Consider the following 11,996-nt stretch of genomic DNA (forward strand, 5'->3'; position numbering starts at 1 on the left):
CCGACTAGGAACCATGAGGTTGCGGGTTCAGTCCCTGCCCTTCCTTGCTCAGTGGGTTAACGATCCGGCATTGCCATGAGCTGTGGTGTAGGTCACAGACGCGGCTCGGATCCCGAGTTGCTGTGGCTCTGGCATAGGCCAGTGGCTACAGCTCCGATTCAACCCCTAGCCTGGGAACCTCCATATGCCATGGGAGCGGCCCAAAGAAATAGCAAAAAGACAAAAAGACAAAAAAAAAAAAAAAAAAGAGTGACCCTTCTGCCTGAGGTCACGTGGTCAGCAAGGTCCGAGGCTGGCCTTTCTCAGCCCCGCACAGAGCCTTTATCCTGGAAGGGAAGAGAGAAAGGAGGTAGGAATATTAGAAGAACAAGATCAAGTCACCCACATCACCCTCTCCTTCCACGTCATCAGCTCCTTGGTCACCACCCCCTCTGCCTTTCCCAAAACCACCTTTGTGGGCTGCGTGGACGTCCAGGCCAGTGGGTGGAGGGCTGGGGCCAGTGCCGAGAATGCTCCCCTTAGCCATCACCGCTACAGAGGCTGAGGCTTCCTGAACTCACTCCTGACCTTGACAGCAGCCCCGCAGCCAACTTTCTCACAGTGGCAGCTGCTTTCGGTGTAATTGAAGAGGATAGAAAACACACCCTCTCCCTCCCTGTCCCTGTCCCTCTCCCTCTCCGTCCATCTCTCCCTCTCAGTCTGTCTCTCCCTCTCCACCCTCCTCCTCCCCCTCCCTTCGCCTCCCCATCTCTCTCTCTCTCCCCCCTCCTTCCCTCTCTCTCAATCATCTCTCCTGCTGGCTCACCTCGGCATCTGAAATTCCACCAGATTTAGGTCCAGCAGAGACCTAGGCAGTTGATATTGTTTATTAATATAAATGCCCTACCCCCCATCCGGGAGGCTGGGATTTCAAAGCTGGGAACTGGGACAAAGAGATCTGTTGTGCTGGAGGGAGGGATTGCGAGGTGAGACAAGTGGGGTCTTGCCAGAGAAGAGGCAGCCTGGGAGAGGGGGACCCCAGGGAAGGGGGTGTCTCTTGAGAAGAGGGAAGCCAAGCATGGGAGAGGGAAGGCCGGGAAGGGCCCTCACCTACTCTCCTGGGTTGTGGTTTGGTGCAGCCATGAGTGTGAGCTCAAACACCCAGGGGCGCCGTCAGGAACTAAGCGGTCTCAGGAAATGTGCTCAATCGCATCACCTCCATTGATTTACCCTTAAATTAGGGATAATGGGGATAGCATCTTGCAGGGTTGTTGGAGGCATCAACAAGGTAATCAATCCATGTGGGGTGTTTAACACAGTTCACAGCACTGCGAATGGCCCCGCAAGTGTTTAATGCTATTATGTAAATTTAAATGAAGCCTGGAGCCTGTCTCCACCACCAGCCTCACCAGCCTCCAGCTTCCTTTGGAGTCGACCCAGGGTCTAAAGGGTCACAGATGCTCTGCGTGTGAATGGCTTGTAAACTCCAACAGTAGAAAAACATCTACAAATTGATTGTGAAAAGATCTCAAGATCCATTTTTCCTTGAAAAAAAAATAAAATCAGAGCACAGAAGAATGTGGGGAAAGTGAGAGAATGTAATATACTCCCATATCTAGTTAATATGCGTAGAATAACTCTGGGAGAAAACGCAAAAAAATGGTAATATTTTCTCTGAGGAAGAGAACCACCGGGCTGAAAGACAAGGTAGTCCCCGAGTTCTCTTTTATGCATTTTGAATTTTAAACTGTTAAAAATATAGAGACTGGAGTTCCTGCTGTGGCAAAATGGGATCAGTGGTGTCTCTGCAGGGCTGGGACCCAGATTCAATCCCCTGCACCACACAGTGGGTTGAGGATCTGGCGTTGCTGCACTGCAGCTGCGGTGTAGGATGCAGCTGTGGCTCAAATCTGATCCCTGGCCTGGCTCAGAAACTCCATATGCTGCAGGGCAGCCAAAAAATAAAAATAAAATTTAAACATTTTTTAAAAACTAAAAAAAAAAGGTGTTCCCGTCATGGCTCAGCAGTAACAAACCTGACTAGTATCCACGAGGATGTGCATTCAATCCCTGGCCTCGCTCAGTGGGTTAAGGATCTGACGTTGCTGTGAGCTGTGGTGTAGGTTGCAGTCATGGCTTCGATCCGGCGTTGCTGTGGCTGTGGTGTAGGCCAGCAGCTATGGTTCCACTTTGACCCCTAGCCTGGGAACTTCCATATGCCGTGGGTGCAGCCCTAAAAAGATGAAAATAAAAATAAAAATATAGAGACTTTTGTTTCAGAGCATTGGACTTGGAGTCAGACAAATCTGCATTCAAAACCCAAACCCACTGGCTGTGTGATATTGGGCAGGTCACTTCGATCTCTCTGAGCTTTGGTTTCCCCATATGCAGAACAAAGGTGAGAATAATACAAATATGACAGTTATTGTGAGCATTCACTGAGGCTTTGCTAAAAACAAACAAGCCGACCAACCCATGGGGAAGTGGCTAGAACAAAGGTGTTTTTCAATAAATCTGAGATGGATCTCAATGCATATCCTCCTACGTGCCCAGGAGAGAGAGCACTGTGGGTGAGGTTAGCGACAGTAGGTGAAATGAAAGACATGTCAAAGTAGGAAGCGTCTATCCTACAAGTCGTGAAGGATGGCAGGTCCCCTCACGCATGTGCTCTGCTCTCCGTGCCACGGTTTGCAGTGGGCAGTCACTGCATCCTCCCTGAGGGTCCTGTGACATAAACAAGACAGAGACTCACGGCACAGTTTTATAGACACCGCTATCCCGGGGAGCTGCATAAGGAGTTCCACGGCATGAATCAAGCAGCCCTGGCTGGAGAGGCAACCTGTCAAAGCGGAGCGTGCAGCAGTTCTGGGGAGAACAGAGAACATGCTCTGACTGGTCATTTAATCACGCTGAGCCTCGCGTTCGGCCTCCCCGACATGGAGACCATGACAACACCTCCTCTGCCAGACGTGAAATGAATTTAGAGCTTCGCGCACGGTGACAGGGATGTGGTAGGGGTTCGATCAACGGCAGCTTACCGTTATTTGTGTGGGATTAGTGGTTGAGAGGTTAGCATTCATGGGTGCCCCCAAATGGGACTTAACAACTCAAAGCATCTTTGCCTTTAAAGAGCTCACAGTCTAATGAGAATGAGAGAGAGAGAGAGATGGATGCCCATATGGGTATCGTAATCTGTCTCCAACCAAGTTCCCCTTAAATAAAATCCTGGTTTGCACATGTGCATTTCTGCATATGACGACGGTCTCATAAGTGCCATGTCAGTTGCTCCCATTGGCCATGACTTTAAAATAAGAAGGTAAAGGTAGGAGGAGGGGAAAGGTGGTGAGGCATACGCAAAGCAGAAGAGACGTTTTGCAAAGAATCTTGGGAAGATAAAGGAAGGTGAGGGAGAGGTCCATAGGACCTCCCAAGAGCATCCTTTAGGGGACATCTGTGAGGAGGGGGCACAGCAGGATGGATGTGTGACAGTGAGGTGATGGCAGGGATCTTGGCGTAGGGTTGTCACAGACAAGATGAGTGGGGAGGGGAGCTGAGACATGGTGCCCCAGCGGTCTGCGTATGTCGCCTGCAGAGTCTATTTAGTTTTTCCTTAGGAACCGTAATTATGCTAGAAGCTGAGACAACAACCCTGAGTCATAAAGGCAGAAGACATTGACACTGGGATACTGATAACAGCAGAACTTGGCACCAGGGCTCTGCTGGGAAGGATCTCCTTTCATCTTTAGGATGATTTGGAGAACGGGTACTATTTTGTTTTAATTTTTTAAAATTAAAGTGTGTGGTTGATTTACAGTGTTGTGCCAATTTCTTCTGTACAGAAAAGTGACTCCGTTCTACATATACATGTGTACATATGTGTGTGTGTATATATACATATATACCTTTTTTGTGTTCTTTTCCATCATGGTCTATCCCAGGAGATTAGATATAGTTAGATATATATTAGATATATTAGATATATTAGATATAGTGCTATATGGCAGGGCCTTGTTTATTCATCCTGTATGTGACAGGTTGCCTCTGCTAACCCCAAACTCCCCGTCCATCCCACTCCCTCCCCCGCATCCTTGGCATCCACAAGTCTGTTCCCTATATCACTGAGTCCCTTTCTGTTGTGTAGATAGGTTCACTTGTGCCGTATTTATCATCCCCATTCTACAGATGGAGAAACAGGCTCCAAAAGAGTGAGTTATTATTTCTGTCAAGGTTCCACAGCCACCCCGGGGAGAAGACAGACTCCCCAACCAAGTCTGTCTGTTAGCAAGACTCCTGTGCTCCCTCACTGCACTGTGAGTTGTTAACATACTTTGCGCTGCTATGAAGCCAAAGATATTTAGACACAGCAGCGGTGGTATAGGAATGGATGCATGTGATAACATTTCATAAATTATGCCCAAAGACATATCAAAAAAAAAAAAAATGAGTACTTTGAGTTTCCGTTGTGGCTTAGCGGTAATGTACCTGACCAGTGTCCGTGAGGATGCGGGTTCGATCCTAGGCCTCGCTCCGAGGGTTAAGGTTTCGGTGTTGCTGTGAGCTGTGGTATAAGTCGAAGATCCAGCTTGGATCTGGCGTTGCCATGGCTGTGGTGCAGGCCAGCAGCTGCAGCTCCAATTCTACCCCTAGCCTGGGAGTTTCCATATGCAGCAAGTACAGCCCTAAAAAGACACAAAAAAAAAAAGAAAAGAAAAAAGAAAGAAAAAATGAGTACTTGCAAAAACATGAAATCCGAGTAAGGTCTATCGTCTAGTTGATTGCGTTTCGTCAATGTTAGTTTTCTGACTGTTCTAATGCATGATAATCAGTAACATGCCACCATAGGGAGGAATGAGTGATGAGTTTGTTGGAGTTTTCTAGTCTCTTTATGCAGCTTTTGATAAGTCTGTGCAAAGTGCAAATCTGAAAAAAAAAAATATATATATATATATATATATACATAGAGAGAGAGTAACACCCTCTTGAAAATACAGAGCCAGGGCTGGGGTGAGGTGATTCTACATAGTTTCCATCAAGTAAAGAACAGCATAGGACAGTAAGCATGCAGTAGTAGGAGTTCTCACTGTGGCACAGTGCGTGAACGATCTGGTGTGTCACTGTGGAGATGCCAGTTCGATGCCCGGCCCGGCGCACTGGGTTACAGATCCAGTGTTGCTGCAGCTGTGGCATAGGTGGCCCCGTTCAAGGTCTGGGCTTTGGATGAGTAGATTTCCAAAGGTAAACCTCAAAGAGTATGGCAGGAAGACCTCTGCCTCATGTGCATGTGTGCATGTGCGTGTGTGTGTGTGTGTGTGTGTGTATGTGTGTGTACTGCTACAGCCAGTTGGGCAGTTAGTCATTTATCCCCATGGATGACTTGACTTTTGATTGAGTTAACAAGCACTTATTGGACACAGTTTCCTGAAGGGCTGCAGTAAATTGGATGCTATACAGGAACCCTATAAATTTTTACAACTGTTCATTCTTCAAATATTGGACTAGTACAAAAGATAGCTGAGGAGGAGCGGGAAGAAGGAGCAAAGACTAGGGAAGAGAGAGCTTTCTTGTTTCCAAGAACCAGTGAGGGTGTTCACAATGAGAGAAACCAATCCACGGTGCAAATGACGAAAATACAGACTCCGACCAGTCAGAGCCGATCCTTATTACAGCAGTTCCCATCTGGCGAGTGCATCCTGAGAGTGGGCACTAAGCTAAGGGCGACACACACACCATCTCATTTCACCCGGGCAACCCTGGAGACTGGCACTATGATGGCAGCGCTGCTGTTAATCCCATTTTGCAGATGCAGAAATGGAGGCAGGGGAGGTCATTCAACTCATTCAAGGTCACACAGCTAGAAAACGACAGACTTGGAGTTCCCGTCGTGGCGCAGCGGTTAACGAATCCAACTAGGAACCATGAGGTTGCGGGTTCGATCCCTGCCCCTGCTCAGTGGGTTAACAATCTGGCGTTGCCGTGAGCTGTGGTGTAGGTTGCAGACGCGGCTTGGATCCTGCGTTGCTGTGGCTCTGGTGTAGGCCGGCGGCTACAGCTCTGATTAGACCCCTAGCCTGGGAACCTCCATATGCCACGGGAGTGGCCCAAAAAAATAGCAAAAAGACAAAAAAAAGAAAAAGACAAAGCCAAAGAGGAGGCCCACCAGAACCAGTCCTGGAGCCACTAAACACCAACTTTGAAGAAGAATGCAAGCTTGCATCTACCCTGACCCTTGTCTGTGGCTCTATTTTTCACTCCCAGACTTAAAAACCACCTCCTAAATCGCTCCCAAAAGAGGGCACCATCTTTGGGGCATTAGCCTATGGAGACCTCCTTGCCTGGCAAAGCAATAAAGCTATCTTTTTCTCCTTCACCCAAAACTCTGTCTCTAAGTTTCTATTTGGCACCAGTGGACAGAGGCTGAGTTTTGGTAACATCCTCAATCTAATTTCTCAGGATTCAGGGTGTGGAGTGATAATGACACAGACTTGCCCCAGTCTCCTGGCTACCCTGACAGCAGGAGAGACAAGATCTGCCCTTTTGGGAAGAGATGAGTCCCAAAAGAACATGGGGGTGCTATTGAGATGGGATGGGATGCTCTGCAGCCAAAATTAATAAATGTGCACTCCAGGGTGCCGCAAAGAGGAAAGCCTCGAATATTGGACCAGGCAGTACAGGCGGTGGCTGAGTGCTCTGCATTCATGGTCTCTCAATCCCCACAACGGTCCTCCAAGAATGGTGGTATTATCGCCATCATCCAGACAAGGACGTGAAACCTCAGACACATGAAGTAACTTGCCTGAGGCTTCATGGAAAATGATGGAGGATTTTTAAGTTCGGGTCCATAGGGTTCGTGAGTCCTCGTTTTTCCTGTGTTTCCAGGCTTCCAAGACTGGGCCTCAAGGGGATGGACCCACATTCTGCTTTGATAAAATCTAAACATTTCTTTCTTTCTTTCTTTTTTTTTTTCTTTTTTCTTTTTATGGCCGCACCTGCAGCATAAGGAAGTTCTCAGGCTAGGGAGTCAAATAGAGTCCACAGCTGCTGGCCACAGCCACAGCCACAGCCACAGCAACGTGGGATCCGAGCCACATCTGCCACCTATGCCCCAGCTTGTGGCCACACCAGATCCTTAACCCACTGAGCAAGGCCCAGGATCAAACCTGCATCCTTATGGATCCCAGTCAGGTTCTTAACCCGTTGAGCCACAATGGACACTCCAAAATCTAATAATTTGAAAAGTTCATGAAGGGAAAGAAGCGAAGGCTGAAGTCAGGAGGTCACCCAATCTGCTCCCAGGGAGGGCACGTGCCTCCGTCATATCTGACCAGCTTGGCCCGGAAAGAAGAAGAGAGTCATGGGCAGAAAAGTCAACACAGACACATGAAGAAGGCCAGTTTCCAGAAATCGCAGCTTGCCAAGGACGCAGACGCTGCACTGAAAGGGGCCCACTTCTGTGCCCTGGCCACCTACGGCCTCTTCAGCCACAGCTCAAGAGGCCCAACCTCGGGGGAGCCCTGTGAACAGACAGAGGCATGAGGCGCATGTTTCCCTGGCAGATCTCCACGACGGCCAGCCCCACCAGGTCCCCTTCTCTGCCACACACTCTCCTTAGGTTTTTCTGGGATTTTCCAGGGCAGAACGGCCAGCTCCTTCCTGATCCAATGTTGGACTCTTCCCTGGTTCCATCTCTGCTCTCTATTCAACTATGGAGTTTTTTTTTTTTTTTTTTTTTACCATCTCATCTTCACCCACTTCAGCATTTCCAAGATATTATTCTAATTTTCCGATTGCATCTTTCCTTGTTTATTTGGAAGACAAATCTCTTCCCACCTGAGGGTTCATAGCTCCCGTACAGCCTACTCCTGTCCTCGGGCTAATGTCTTTATGACATTCTGACACTAACCAACTAGTATTGATGATACCTTTTTGCTGGCCAGGAGCCCTAATATCTCTACCTACAAGAAACTAGCATAGATTAGAACAAATCCAGGGTGAGAAAGATTACCTAAAGATAAGAATATAAATGAGGGATTCTAAGCACATAATAAGTAGTCAAATATGTGCTGAGCAGATGAATAAACATATCTGTGTACAGCTTCAAAAAGGATGAATAAGGATGACGGTTTTCATAAAAGAATACACCCAGGCTTTTGAATTTCAAAGACCAATAAATTTATTTTTGTTTTTTCTAATTAGGAAGGGGAAACTCAACCTAGGATTACTACCTTTTCATTTTGCCATGTTAAGGACATTTTAATAAAAGTCATCATTTCCATTACTCTCCTTTCAGAAGATAATAGGCCCTTTGACACCAGCAAAGAAGAAAGGACACGATCACAGAATAAAGGACAGTCTTTCCAGAGAAAAAATCATGGGCACATTGGATAGGGGTCTTCGTTGTACATTATCGAGTCTCCATCTAGCTAGCTTAAGCATACATTGGAAAAGGCTGAAGGAATAGCCTCTCAGTAGGATATTCAGTATTGAGGCCCCAAACCACAGTGCAGAACCAGGCCACTGAGAAAGCCACCAAGTCAAGAAGGCACAGGGATAGCTGCCAATCCCTGGATGACTTCACCTCCTCAAAATAAGCACCTGGGAGTTCCCTTCATGGCTCAGTGGTTAACAAACCCAACTAGGGTCTCTGAGGATGCAGGTTCAATCCCTGGCCTCGCTCAGTAGATTAAGGATCCAGCATTGCCGTGAACTATGGTGTGGGTCACAGATGCAGCTCGGATCTGGGGTTGCTGTGGCTGTGGTGCAGGCCAGCAGCTTTAGCTCCAATTTGACCCTTAGCCTGGGAACCTCCATGTGCTGCAGATGTGGCCCTAAAAAGAAAAAAAAAAAAAAAAGGGCACCAGCCTTTTGCCCTATTCAACTCCCCACATTATTCAGTGCCAAATCAAGGTCCTACATGAGTATGGCAGCCTGGAAGAAACTGAACACACCTAGATCCCCATCCTCCAAGGAGTCTGGGAAATGGGGTTTAGTTTTCAGCCCCCAGAGTTCAGGGAGGTGAGGGGCTGGAGAAGCCATGAAGGACATAAGTTCGCCACCACTGGGGAATTTTTGCTGCAGACTCATGACATGTGCCCAAGTCTGGTCCTGGATTGTACAGGGATCAGAGGGGTGTCCCGGGGGGGGCGTGTGCAGTCATGATTTATTGAAAAGATCCCGAGAGTCAGTAAAATAAATTTGACACCTGCTGAGGGGATCACCCTTCTCATGAAGCACGCTTGCTCCCTGGGGCCACAGCTGTAACCACACCTTGAATCTGTCTTATTCACAGCTGTCCATCAGCTTTTGAGTAGGGTTTTCTTTCTCCTTTTTTTCTTTTCTTTCTTTTTTTTTTTTTTTTTTGGATGCACCCATGGCATGTGGAAGTCCCCTGGGGCCAGGGATCAAACCTGCACCACAGCAGTGACAACACTTGATTCTTGACCTGCTGCTCCACAGGGAGCTCCATGAGTAGCTTTTTCCATATTGGGGGATATTTGCACATAATAAGTCCCGCCTTCCCAGCATTAAAGTCAGAATTCAAATTTCCGGACTCCTTTGCAGCTAGGATTCACCATGTGATCTGGACTCTGACGATCTGATACCCCCCCCCACTGCCACCCCACCCCTTGAAATTTAATTCAGAAATGGGCAGCATGAAGAGGCAGGTGGTCCCTGGGGCTTCCGTTTTTGCTGGCGTGGATGGCAGCAGAGGCCTCAGCTTTCAGAGGTGGTGGTGAGGTCTGGTCCCTGACTCAGAAGGGGCAGTGGTGGTGGCAGGAGTGGCTGTCGAGCTCCTGCTATCGAGCGCACAGGAACAGCGGCCACAGAAACCAGTTTCTCCCCCTTGGGCTGGTTCTACCTTGCAGTTTAGGGAATCACTCTGGAAATTCTACGTCAGTTCTATTTCTCAGCCCTCCAAAGGATTGTGGATTCTTCAGGATAATACCCCTTGTCTGGAACCCCCAGCAAGAGTGGATTTTGTTGTCAGCGATTGAGAACCCATCTGATATGGGGGAGCCAGGAACACCTGATTCTGAATCTGTACCCCAGCACCTCGATGTAGTCTGAGGCTTTCCTACAGCAGAGCATCTGCCTGGACCTCATCACCAATTTCCTTCTTGAGTCAGGAGAGAGGGATGGAGGGAAAGTGCTCTTCTCTGACTCCCACCATCCCAGGAGTTACTAACAGAACAAGAACGCTCCCTTTTTTTTTGGATTTTTTAGGGCCACACCTCGGGCATATGGAAATTCCCAGGCTAGGGGCCGAATTGGAACTATACCTGCCAGCCTACACCCACAGCCACAGCAACGCCAGATCTGAGCCTCGTCCACAACCTACACCAGAACTCAGGGCAACGCTAGATCCTTAACCCACTGAGCAAGGTCAGGAATCAAACCCGCATTCTCATGGATACTGGTTGTGTTCTTTACCACTGAGCTACAACGGGAACTCCAAGAATGCTCTTCATTGAATGTTTATAACCAACGGTTGGTGCAGGGCAGGTGTTCAGCAAATGTTTGATGAATGAACGAATGAATGAGCAAGTATATCATAAAATTATGCCCAGTTGGATCCACAGTCCAGACCTACTCTGCCCATCACAGTACCCACCAGCCAGACATGCCTACTGTGCCCTTAAAATGTGGCCAGTGCAACTGAGAAACTGAATTTTTATTTTAGTTCAATTGATTTAAATGTCTAAAGTATTTAAAGGCGGTCCCATTGTGGCCCAGTGGAAATGAATCTGACTAGCATCCCTGAAGATGCAGGTTCGATCCCTGGCCTTGCTCAGTGGGTTAAGGATCTGGTGTTTTGGTGAGCTGTGGTGTAGGTCAAAGACACCGCTCAGATCCCATGTTGCTGTGGCTGTGGTGTAGGCTGGCGGCTGCAGCTCCAATTCATCCCCTAGCCTGGGAACCTCCATATGCCATGGGTGTGGCCCTAAAAAAACAAAAAGACAAAAAATATAAATGTCTAGAATCATACCTAATTTCATTTTTGAGAAAAAAAACCATTCAGCTTGCTTAACTTGTGTATGTAAATGTATTTTTTTCAGCTATGTATTTTATGAAAGCTAAATACAGATCAAATATTTCTAGTGAAAATTTAGCACATTTTCTATACAAATTAAGATGCGCTATAATTGCAAAAGACCACATTCCAAATACTTTATAAAAATGTGAATTTTGCTATTAATGATTTCCATATAGATTACATGTGCATATTACAATATTCTGGGTCTATTAGGTTCTGGGTCTATCATATACACTATATATTAAATTATACATATATATTTATTTGCTTTTTAGGGCTGCACCTAAAAAGCTGCGGCTGCCAGTTTACACCACAGCCACAGCAACACCAGATTGAAGCTGTGTCTACAAATACACTGCAGCTCACTGCAACGCCAGATCCCCAACCCACTGATCAAGGCCAGGGAACAAACTCACATCCTCATGGATACTAGTCAGATTCATTTCCACTGCACCACAATGGGAACTTCCTATGTTATTATTTTTTTGAAGGGCATTCTTTTTTTTTTCTTTTTTTTTTTTCAGCCATGCCTGTGGCATGTGTTCCCAGGCCAGGGATTGAACCCATGCCACAGCAGTGGCACCACCAGATCCTTAACCAGGAATCTCCAAACAAAATATATTAGTAAAACCTGACTTTACCTGTTTCTTTTTACACTTTTTTTTCTTTCTCAGCCACATCCATGGCATATGGAAGTTCCCAGGCCAAGGATCAAATCTGAGCTGCAGCTGCAACCTAGGACACAGTTGTGGCAAGGCCAGATCCTTAATCCACTGTGCTACAGTGGGAACTCCTTTTTTACACGCTTTGGTATGACCACTAGAAAATGCAGAATTCAGTACATGGCTTTCATTCTATTCTTTCTTTCTTTTTTTTTTTTTTTTTTTTTTTCTTTTTAGGGCCATACCAGCAGCATATGGAAATTTCCAGGCTAGGGATCCAATGAGAGCTACAGCTGAGGCTTACACATCATAGCCACAGCAAC

The sequence above is a fragment of the Sus scrofa genome, chromosome 7 (assembly GCF_000003025.6).
Source record: "Sus scrofa isolate TJ Tabasco breed Duroc chromosome 7, Sscrofa11.1, whole genome shotgun sequence".
NCBI lineage: Eukaryota > Metazoa > Chordata > Mammalia > Artiodactyla > Suidae > Sus > Sus scrofa.